We start from the raw sequence: 12,140 nt of genomic DNA on the forward strand, positions 1-12,140 counted from the left end.
GACCCCAGACTCCCATTGGAGTCTATCAGTGTCTGTAGGGGCTTAAATCCTTTATAAATCTGGCCCCATGTGCTCTAAATTGTTGGCTGTTGGTAATTTTAATGTTCATGTTACTGTAAGGGAATGTGAATTTGTATTTATATAATTTTTTTCACCTTATTATTAGGCCTGTGCAAATGGATTATCCAAATGGACAGTAATTCATTTTTTTATTATCCTCTAAATATCTGCTGAATAGTTGGATAAGAAAGAAGATATCCTACTCTTTTACTTGCCTGGACTGAAGTGGAAAGCAATAAAACGATAAGAAAATGGCACAGAGGGGCAGTAAAATTATAATAAAGATGTTTCTGATTCTGTTGGTCATCCTCTGTTGCTGGCAGGCAGCTAAAAATATGTAATTTATTACTCTATGTGCAGCATAATATTCAAACTTATATAGCAAAATTGCACCATAGCCAAAATTATCATCCCCCCTCTTTTTTCCTTTTAGTTCTCCTCTGTCTGTCCCAAGAGGGTGTGAAAGTGAAAACAGATGGGATGGGGTGTAGGGTTGACCTCGACTAGCTCCATTGAGGTAAAAACTACAGTGCCTTGTCTCAACTAGGATTTTACATTGTTAGCTACCTCCGACTGGTTATCTTGATGTAAAAATAAAAAAAGTTTTATTTTTACATCAAGTGAAGACATAGCCTTCTTAAAAGTGGAGTCTTATTATGCCTGTTAGACTGATTAGAAAATAATAATAAAACTACAGATATGCTTAGAACCCTAGAGAAAAATGAGAATGAGTGAAGTCACTGGTAATTGGAGAGTGGAACTAGCTAGCCTTAAATAGAATCACATTATTAGATGCCTCACGTGCCTTCCAGAAGCTTCTAGATCCTAACTAATAAGCACATTTCCCCCTGTCCCACTCAACAGTTCACAACTCCGAGCATTCCCATTTCATTGAAATCCAATGATAGATTATTCCATCAATCACAGGACGGTGTTCAAGTATTAGCAAAAAGACAGGGTAAAGAGATGGTAAATATTAGCACTCATTTAGCACAAAATCAAGATTTTGAGAACAAAATTAGTCAAAGACCATGAAGAGAAGAAATTCTGTAATTGCCAATACACCAATGCTAGGAGCCTGAGTAACAAACAAGAGGAACCAAATTGCTCATTCATGAGCACACATTCAATCTAGTTGATATTACTGAAACTTTGTGGCAGTTTATGTCAAAAATGATATTTACTGTTTCTAAGTCACTGATTACTGAGAAGAAAATAATTTTGAATGCTTATGGATAAATGTAACAGACAAAGCACAAGATGAGGTATTTTAGTTGGTATCTGCTATAAACTGCCAAATCTCACCAGAGAACAGGATGACCGTCTAGTTATACACCTAGCTAAAATGTGTAGGGGAAAAAGAAGCTGTATGATCAAGGAGGACTTAAATTTGAGTGACCTATGCTGGAGGTCTCATGCTGCCAGTCCTTGGGATTTTTAAATATTATCGATGACAATTTTCTAATGCAAAAAGTGTTGCATCACTATGGAGGAATACTATATTAGATCTCTTCTTGACAAATAAAGAGACACTGATCATAGCACTACAAATTTATGGTAACTTAGATACAAATGATCATGACTTCATCCCATTTTTAATGTGCAAACAGAATATAGTCCAGACCAGAAAAAATATATAGTTCGTGCTTTAAAATGCCCACATTACAAACCAAAAGCATGTGAACCAAATCAGCTGTGAGGAAGAATTAAATCAGAAAAAAGGAATTGTTTAAGAACACTTAACTAGATGCCCAAAAGCCACAATCCCACATTCAAGGAAGAAAATCATTTTGGTTACAAAACTGATCCGGGTAATTGAAGGCAGCTATAAATAATAAGACAGGAGAAATTGATAGTAATGAATATAAATCAGAAGCTATGAATTGCAGAAAATTGATAAGGAAATCCAAGGGATACAAAAAACCCTCTATGACCAGCAGAGTTGGGGACAATAATGACTAGTTGTTGTTTGTTTGAAGTATATTAGGAACAAAAAGACTGCTAACAATGGTATTGGTCCAGTAGTAGATGGAAATACTAGTATTATCAATAATAATGCAGGAAAGGCAGGAGTGTTCAATAAATCTTTCTGTTCTCTATTTGGGAAAAGCATCATATCATATGATGACACTCTTTCCATTCCACTAGTATCATAGGAGCCTGTTAAACAGCAGCTACTAAATTTAGACAATTTTAAATCCTCAGTTCCGGATAACTTGCATTCAGTTCTTTTAAAAGAGCTGGCTGAGGAGCTTGCTGGGCCATTAATGTTGATTTCCAATAAGTCTTGGAGCACTGGAGAAGATCCAGAAGACTGGAGGGAGGCTAATGTTGTGCCAGTATTGAGAAAGGGTAAATGGGATGACCCGCCAAATTGACTGCAGATTGCTCTCCACTCGACCCCTGTACTCTACCCCCGATGAGAAGAGTAAGATAAGTCGATGGGAGATTTTCTCCCCTTGACCCCCCACGGTGTAGATCCCACGGTAACTTGACCTAAGGTACATCGACTCCAGCTATGTTGTTCATGTAGCTGGAGTTGCGTAGCGTAGGTAGACTTACCAGGGTAGTGTAGACATAGCCACAGTCTATACATACCTAAATGGGGAACAAATATTTGATAAAGGGGTCTTCAATCAACACACAATCCAGTGCATTGAAGTTGAAGCTAGATGGGATGGGAAATAAGGCATACATTTTTTAACACAGAGAGTAATTAGCCATTAGAATTATTTACCAAGGATTGTGGTGGATTCTCCATCACTGGCAATTTAAGATTGGATTTTTTTCCCTAAAGATATGCTCTAGGAATTGTTCTGGGAAAGTTCTATGCCCTGTGTCATACAGGAGGTCAGAGTTGATAATCACAATGTTCCCTCCTGGCCTTTGAATCTATTAATCTAGTTGCATTTCCATAAACTCGTAATGCACTGTCCCGCTGAACACCTATGCAAAGTAAAATGGGAGCACAAGGCAAAAAGGAAATATATTTTTAAACATTTGAAAAGTATTCTAAACCAAACAATCTGCAGTATCAGTTTTATGGAGCTGGTTACTGGTATTTTACCAGTAGGTAAAAAGTAGGAGCACAGTATTGTTTGTATGTCATAATGAAATTAAAGGCAATATTAAAGTTTAACTGTTATTTTGCTCACTTCTGTTATTTGCTTTTTGGTCACAGCTAATAAATGTTTTGTTTTAATTTTAACAATTTTGATTCAACGCTTTGGGTTACTGAAACTCATTAAATTATAAAGATTGATTTATAAATAATTTAAAGAGGAGAGAGACGGGGGAGGGAAGACCAAAGGAAACTTTCCAACAGAATTAATCTAATGAACATAGCAACCTCTTCTCTGATACTCCTTTGGGGAGGGGGGACGGAGAGAGGGAGAGGAAGTGTCTTGATGTCTTTTGAAAATACTGATCACTATTCTTCTTGAGCACAATGAGCACAAAGCCATTATTTTCACAATGCTTCTTTCTTACTGCTCATGTTTCATTTTGATGGTGGCATTAATCATAACAATAATACCTACCTCTTATATAGTGATTTTGATCAGCAGATCTCAAAGTGCTTTACAAAGGAGGGTATGTATCATTATCCCCATTTTATAGATGTGGAAACTGAAGCACGCCCTTTGAATTGCCTAAAGGCTTAATATTTTTTTTTTCCATCTGGGACATATCAGTGTTATCTTTAGCCCTAATCATCACTTCTTTGTAGAAGACACCCAAATCTGCACCTCCTTTCACTAAATAAGGGTGACAGTCCAGCAACACATTGAAGCATGTGCTTAACTTGAAGCCTATGAGAAGTCTGTTAACCAAAATATTAAGTAAATACATCCATTTTTTCATGTCTGAATATCAGTGACACTATAGCAGAATTCCAGGAAGTCTTCATGATCCATTACTAACTTTGAACACACAGTAGCTGACCTTCCAGTGATTTGCCACACACCATTCATCTATCTTCTCACTGGTCATTCCCTACTAAGATAACTCTCCACCATTCCTTCCATAATAACTTTTTCAAGATTATTTCCATGTCTATGCCTAAAGTCACCAAAATACACAAGTTTCCAACATCAGGGCCTGCTTTTCTCCAATAATATTTTGAACGTAGGGATTCACCTTTTTTCCAGTCCAGAAGATACACAGGAGTCTTTGTCAGCACCACATATCAAAAGCTTCAATTTTCTTCTTGTGTGCAACATTATCTTCCACCAATTCACATCTATGAATCACTATGGAAAAAATTAGGCTTTTCACTAGTTGCACCTTTATACACTTTGAGATGCCATGCTTTTTTCCACACTTTTTAAATGGAGGCTTTAGCTGAGTAAGCCATCCCTAATCTTCCTCCAATTTCTTTGGAACAGTCTCGTTGGTTGGATATATCTGATTTCATATAATTAAATTAATCTGCAGCTTGTTTAATCTATAGCTTGTCCATTAATTGTGCTGACCACTTGCATCCTGCGTTTGTTAGTCATGTCATGCGTTTTTTTGTTTTTGTCATATTCAGGATTAGTCCATATTCCTCACTAACTGTTTTAGGGATTCCAACATATTAGCTACAAGGAAAAAGAAAATTGCTGTCTCAAAGACATTATCTGCTGACTTTCGGATGACTCAAGAGGACTATGAACCCACATTGGTTGGTATATTGGGACACTCTTATATACATTGGTTGGTATATTGGGACACCCAAGGGTTGACTGTTGGTAAAAATATGTTTTTTGAATAACTTTAGAACTCACTGTTCTTTTAGTGCTCTTTCTTTGGCTATGAGTTATTTGTGCCTTTTCTCTTTGTTATCTCCATTAAAATGAAAATTATGTTATCGCTAATAAAATGAAATATATAAATGAAAAATGTTTCTCTTAAATTGTTTCTAGAGATATAGTTTTGGATTTCTTCTTTCAGAATAATTGTAGACTCTAAAGGAAATGGGTTACAATTAATATATGTTTATGTTTAGGATCATATTGTATTTTGATCCAGAAAGCACTACATTTCTGGAAGATATTTAACAAAGACTTGGAGGGCAATGGTAAGAAGGCAAATATATTTAATAATTTGTAATATATATATATATATATTCAGATGGAGCAACTGCAAAAACTAATTTTTGGTACAGTATGTGACTGAATTGTATTTATATTTGGTTGGCTTTTGTTTGTTTTTAGCATTTGACTGCAGTGTGAATCACTTAATCAAGAATGCAATATAGAGAGAATGTTGTTAAAAACAACAAAAACAACCGCCTGCCCCCAAGCGTAATCTGAGGGCTGTTAACTTGGTGAGAAGTTAATCTATTGTTCCTGGTTTTGTTTCAGTATATTGCCCTTTATCTGTACCTACAGTTATCTTCACTTTTTTAGTGCAATTACTTTGTTATCTACTTGAATTATGAAAATTCATTCACAGGCAGAATCTTGTATTCCAACCTTTTATCAAGTAACATTAGTTATATTTAACATAATGACATCAGTTTATTTTAAAGTAAATTATTTGTTGCTGAAGGGCTAAAGATGAACCACTGCCAGGATCAAAAGCATTCAGGTATGAACAAGCGAGTTTTTTTTTTCAGTTGTGAATGTAGAGTTCCGAAAGCAGTATTTGTGGGAACAACACAGCAGCAGTTGATTAACCGATTGGCTAATGCTGTGAGAACTATTTCTGGAAAACACCTCACAGCACAGCAAATAGGCCCGCACTAGGGGTAGACAATGGGCCTCATCCCTTGTGTAACTTAATTTAGGTGAATGGGATGAATTTGGTCTAGCATATATATCTGTACTTTATGTGACTCGTAACAGTTATGGCCTTGGCATAAGGATAGCAAGATAAAGAAAATATTGCTTCATCTAGCTAAAGTGTCAAACTGCAACCAAGGGCTTCTTCACTCTCTTGAAATGCTAGTATAGTATTTCTGAGAATGACATCATTTTATGAGGGACATATGACTGCTACAGGGCCAGCGCTGGGGTTAAAATTACCTCATATAATAAATGTTTTCTCTTTTATTTGGAAAACCTTCCATCCACCAGTATTTTCTGGTTAGCTGATATCATTATTAGTAATCTTGTGCATCAAAGCATACACAGCTTTGTTATACAGACTACATTCAAATAATTAAATGCTGTACCAGAAATCTTTCTCCATTACACAGGAGAAAAATAAAGATTACTTTCAAGCAAGTAATATAAAGATGAATAAACTCTAAGAAACCTTAGTATTTTTCTTTTTTTACTGGACATTACACCAGAGTCACAGACACTCTACGTACTGAGTCTGGCTCACTTTTCTGAAGCAACAGCCTAATTTTCAGATGTTTATATTTGACACAAAGCTTATAAATCAAAATTGGGACCCTGTGGTACATCACCATTTTCCATACATGTGAAATGCAATTACAATGCAATTTATTTTTATATACTGGAGCTTCCTTCAGTTGGGGCAGCAAAAAGAAAAAAATACTTAGCAGGGAGAGTCAATCCTAAACTACAGAGAGAAGGTATATTTTGAAATGCTCACTTGAAAGAGTCACAGTGGCTCAGAGGTTGAGGAAAGGAGTTTTAGATCATTGGGGCTGCACAAATGAAAGAGAGACACTCCCATGAGTGCACATGGGAGGAAGAAATCAAGAATGGAGGAGCAGAAAGGAAGGGGCAAGTTGACTAGATTTTGCATAGGGAGAGTTTTGAAACTTGGGAAGAGGACAGTTTTGAATTACATCAGGAGATGGATAGAAATGTAATGACAATGATGGAGGGATGAGGTGAATATGTTCTCAATTCTTTGCACAAGAGATTGATTTGAGCATGATATTCTTACCCTCCTTCAGTTAACAGTGGGAGGCATTTAGGAAATACATAAGAAAAAAAGCAATAGTTGAGAAGATATTTGAAAAAAAGCCCCCACTTTCATGTCTCCCAACATCCCTGGCAGTGGAAGTGGGGTGTTCTATTTCAGGGTTACCCAGTGGTTATGCAGCACCTGTACAGAGGACAGCACATGTCGATGGGGCCTCTCTTTTGGCAGTGTACCGAATAGGCTGGGAGATGGGTGGGAGCAGAGGAGTTGCCGCCGCATGGACTGTCTGATCCTCTTTCTGAGCACTGAAGCAGGACCAGGTGAAATCACAGATGCTACTATAGCCATTGTCTGAAATAGCCGCTATGGGGGCTTCAATGTACTCTTTAACAATAAGTAAGCTGTGTTCAGTTTCTATTCTTTTCATTGGTAAATGAGATTGAAAACAGACTGACTGTAAGGAGCACTGTCTGAGGCCACAGAGGCCACAAATGCTCCTTTGTGCAAAACAGTTATCACAAAGACAAACACAGTTGAGAGATACAATATGAACACATAGACAAGCTAAATCTCTAGCTGTCAGTCCAGTTTTTACATCCTCCACTCCTCTTTTTAACTTCTTGGGCATTCATCTGGGCAGCCGCTCTCACAGGAGTTGTTGAGAGAACTGGAAAGTCATGTCAGCTCTTTAGTTTTGTTTACATCCGTCTGTTCTTTCTACGGGACGTTAAAGATTTTCAAAATGAAAGGGCACGCTACACACATGTCCTTTGCGTCCATGTCAGCTCCAGGAGCTCCAGCACCATTGCAGGCACTCTCACAGCACAGCTCAAATGGAGTAATAGTATGAAGACTTCCCCTAGGTGAGTATAACTTGGGGCCCCTCTGTTAGAAGGTTCCGTTGCCCAGAGAGAGGCCAAAGAAAATATAACACATCTCTAGGGACAATATTGTTCCATTATCCATTTTTGTATCAAGAAAGAATATTTGAAAATTAGGATCTTGGTCTCAGAAGAGTGAATAAACCTCAATCTAGCGCACACTTTGCTTTGGTGTAATTTCTCATGATAAAGGAAAATTGGGGGTGTTAGATTTAGATATTTATGCTTCTTTATAGTACTTCCATAAAGTGATGTTTATATTTCTCTGTGTGTACTGGAGAAAGCTCTGTGGTCCAGCTTTTGAAAACAATCTCCATAAAATGCTGTGTATGTTTTGGTGTATAAGATTGCTGACATTGATTTTAATGACCCCAAAAATATTGATGGATGGAAGGTTTGAATGTAAATGGAAAAACTTTTATGAAATGAGGCAATTTTAAAGTAAAAATGACTAAATATTGTGTTAACTTTTTTCTGAGGAATCTCTATAAGACTAATGGAGGATGATGTGCCTTCCCTAGCGCCATACTTTGAGCTCCCAACGAGCCTCATCCTTGCCCAGTCCATTCTCTTACTCTCTCCTTCTTTGACCTGTCGGTGGCACAAGGCAAGGATGTGCAATGCTATGGAGATGGTTGCCTTCGTTTTGGAAAGGGAAGGGGGAGGGCTGTACACAGATCGCCCTGTGATACTCTGGGCTGCCCTCGCTGGAATACAAATTTTTGTGTCCATAATAGTATCCAAGCCTCTTTTAAAAATTCAATCACAGGATTTCACCCAATCTTTCCATTCATTGTAATTTCTACAAGCCAATTATTTTCACCTCAGTGTCATCAACGCCACCTCTTTCCCTTCAGTGTCTAAATGAGAGGAGACTTTTCACAATATCTCTGGTAACGTCATTAATGTTTCTCATAAATGCGCCCCACTCCAGATTCAGGCATAGATTATGTTCCAGCTACTCTGGTGCCACTGAGATCAGAATCTAGCCCTAAGTCTTTAGGCCTAGTCTTGTATATGTTGTTTTACTATGTAAAAAAAATGACGGTAAAAAGCACTTTGTTTGCATAGCTGTACAGCAGCGGTCTTTCACCCGTATCTGAATAGCATCTACTTGCTCTTTCCATGTTGCTAAATGGGAAGAGGGTGCTGGCTAATAGAAGCCAGGATCCAGGAGTTGGGCAGTGGCACTCCCGGTATGAAATAGGTTGAGAATCACTGACCTAATATATAGGAAGAGGTTCATGATTTGTTTGTTTTTATGCTGACCTATGCAGTGTTCTGATCTACTTTAAAATTTCCTCTACAGTTATTCTGTGCTTCTGTGACTGCTTTGAAATAAGGTATGTTTTCTATGTATAGCTAGATTTATATGCCAGGAATCATGCAAATTCCACTGCTTCAGAGCTCTAACAGAGAGTTCCTCATTTTCATTCTCCCTGCCACTAAATCATTCACTCTCATTTATTTATTTGCTACTATAGACTTTCACAAAATGGTCCCTATGGTAACACTTTTTTTTACTGATCTCTCTCTATGCCTTATTGCCCATTATCACATTAATCTTTGTAATATCTACATTTAAATTCAGTTTCCTAGTATCTCAAAGTTCTCATTTCAGTACTGGATTCTGTCCCCAATCCATTAACTTTTTTCAATGAATTTACCCTCCATGAATTTCCATGGGGACTGACACCTACTTTTCCACAGAAAAAGTACATCACAGGCAGCAAAAACACAAGCTTGCTTCACAGGGCCTGCTAATACACCTTACATCTAAACTGGAGAGAATCCATCTAGGGGTTCTCATTAATATGTCTGATCTAATTGATTGTTGTACCCCCAACAGTGCAGTAACTCATTGATCCCAAGTAATTAGCAATAGAGTGTTGCATTTAATGGCTAGCTCCAAAATCATTCTTATCTTTTGAAAGAGCGAATTCCATTGCTGAGGTCTCCTGTATTCACAAAGTTTATCAAGTTGGTTGACATTTGCATTGTTTCAGTGGAATGTAACTGTTTTGGGAAATCCTGCTTATGGTAGGAAAGACAATCCTCAGATAGTTGGTGCTGGACCCATGAAAGGCTTTGAGTATCAGGACAGGGACCTTAATTTAACTCTGTGTTCAATACTGAGCCAGTACAGATGGCAGAGAACCAGAATAATGTGTTCTTGGCAATCTGTGATGCTAAACAGAAACTGCTACATTTTGTAAAAGTTGGAGCTTTTTCAGGGCTTAATTGCTGTATGTGTTGCAGTAATCAAGTCTGAAGTTCATGAATGGGAGAGGATGGTGCACATCTTTTGGTCAGTCACAGATAGTTTGGTTTCTTTAATTTTTGTGTTATGTGTTTGTTGTTTTACTGCAGTGGCTACTAATTGACCAACTGATCAATCTGTGGGGAGATGCTGTCATTAGTGATAGATGGTGCCATTTCTTCAGTGGACTTCCTTCTTTCTTCTAGCTACACTTGTGTTCGGCTTTAGCCAGCTGCTGTTTAGCCAACTGTAGATTTTTGCCTAGGTGATGGGAAAGCAGTGTGCTGTTTACATTTGATATAAAGGAGATCTAGAATTGGGAATCATTTCTGCACTGCTGGCACTTGGGCTGTCTTGACAGATCTCCCAGCATTTTTATATGGAAATATTATATTATGAGGAGGAGAGGATTCAGCCTTGTGGGACATTGTGTGTGAGGGCTTTGGAGGTCTAGGCACAGATGCGGTAACAGGTCTCTGGGTTTGCTCTGAGAGGAGGCGCCTGAGGCATTGCAGAGAATTTTGTGCATTTCTACAACTTCTTGGAAGTGAGACAGGAGCACCTGATGCTCCATGGTCTCTAATGGGGTAAGAAAACTGTTTAGGTTCCATGGCTATTTAGTTCTAGCTGCCTCTGATAAAAATGCCAACCAAAAAACCAGTTAACTGTAGCGAGTTGTTCTGATGACTATATTGACCATTTGGAAATGGTACTAAAAACTCATTCCATGTAGGCCAGCAATTAGCTGTCAGATGTTAACAACTTTGAATTATTAGAAAGGCAGTATTGTCTGGAAAAAATGAGGAAGGGGATTGAGAGTCGGGAGATCCTGAATGCTAATCTGGTTCTAACACTGACTCCCTGTATGGAGAATCATCACCTGTCTTCATCTGTAAAATATGGATGATAGTATTGACTTCCCCCCTTACCACAAAGGAGTGTTGGGAGGGTTAACTTCTTGCCAATGTTTTGAACATATGAAGTGGTATAGAAATAGGAAGGATATTATGTCATCCCTAGTGACCTGATCTGGAGGTGAATCAATGACCTAGCGTGGAAATAATCTGCATCTGTATGTCAGGGTTCTATCCCTTTGTCTTTTTTGCATTATGTATCTTGTTTTGGTTTAGTTGAGCTCACTAAAATTATTTCATTTAATAGAACTTTGTAAATCATCACCAGACCAGGTCCAATTGTTGCTATGCTTTTTTCCCTGCACTCTTCTGCATGTTTCTATGACATTATTGTTTTTGAATCTGTGTACAATTTAATGTAATCATTGTGCCTTGTCTCCTCCAAAATTAACCGCTCCAAAATTCTTTCATGAATAACAACATCTACAAGATGTTCCTACTCACAGATTCTGGAGCATATTTGAAGGTCTGTTACAAACTGATAAAATGTTTCATCTGCTTTTTGTTGAACATATGGTGTGCAAGTATGATATTTTTCCTAGGATGTCAATCTTCATATAGTCTGATCAAAACATTGATTTTGTTCACTTGCTCTTTTTCAAATGTGAATATGTTGTAAATCTCTTGGGCCTGTTTGCCCTGCACAATGTAGTAATACTCAGCACTACAGTCCACACAAGAGATTCACTTCCTGGACACTACAGTGCTAATAAGCGATGGTCATATATACACCACCCTATACCGGAAACCTACTGACCTCTGTACTTACCTACATGCCTCCAGCTTTCATCCAGACCACACCACACGATCCATTGTCTACAGCCAAGCTCTCCGATACAACTGTATTTGCTCCAACCCCTCAGACAGAGACAAACACCTACAAGATCTCTATCAAGCATTCTTACAACTACAATACCCACCTGCTGAAGTGAAGAAACAGATTGACAGAGCCAGAAGAGTACCCAGAAGTCACTTACTACAGGACAGGCCCAACAAAGAAAATAACAAAACACCACTAGCTGTCACCTTCAGCCCCCAACTAAAACCTCTCCAACGCATCATCAAGGATCTACAACCTATCCTGAAGGACGACCTATCACTCTCACAGATCTTGGGAGACTGGCCAGTCCTTGCTTACAGACAGCCCCCCAACCTGAAGCAAATACTCACCAGCAACCACACACCATACAACAAAAACAC

General features: G+C 38.1%; 1 long non-coding RNA gene across 1 annotated transcript; it reads left to right on the forward strand.

Moving 5' to 3' along the window:
* Positions 1-5,299: 5,299 nt before the first annotated feature.
* Positions 5,300-11,149, forward strand: LOC140909996 (uncharacterized). Its single transcript, XR_012158401.1, has 3 exons — positions 5,300-5,368; positions 9,076-9,109; positions 10,137-11,149. It is a non-coding gene; the product is annotated as an uncharacterized lncRNA (long non-coding RNA).
* Positions 11,150-12,140: the final 991 nt, after the last annotated feature.

This window comes from Lepidochelys kempii, chromosome 4 (genome assembly GCF_965140265.1).
Source record: "Lepidochelys kempii isolate rLepKem1 chromosome 4, rLepKem1.hap2, whole genome shotgun sequence".
NCBI classification, from domain to species: domain Eukaryota; kingdom Metazoa; phylum Chordata; order Testudines; family Cheloniidae; genus Lepidochelys; species Lepidochelys kempii.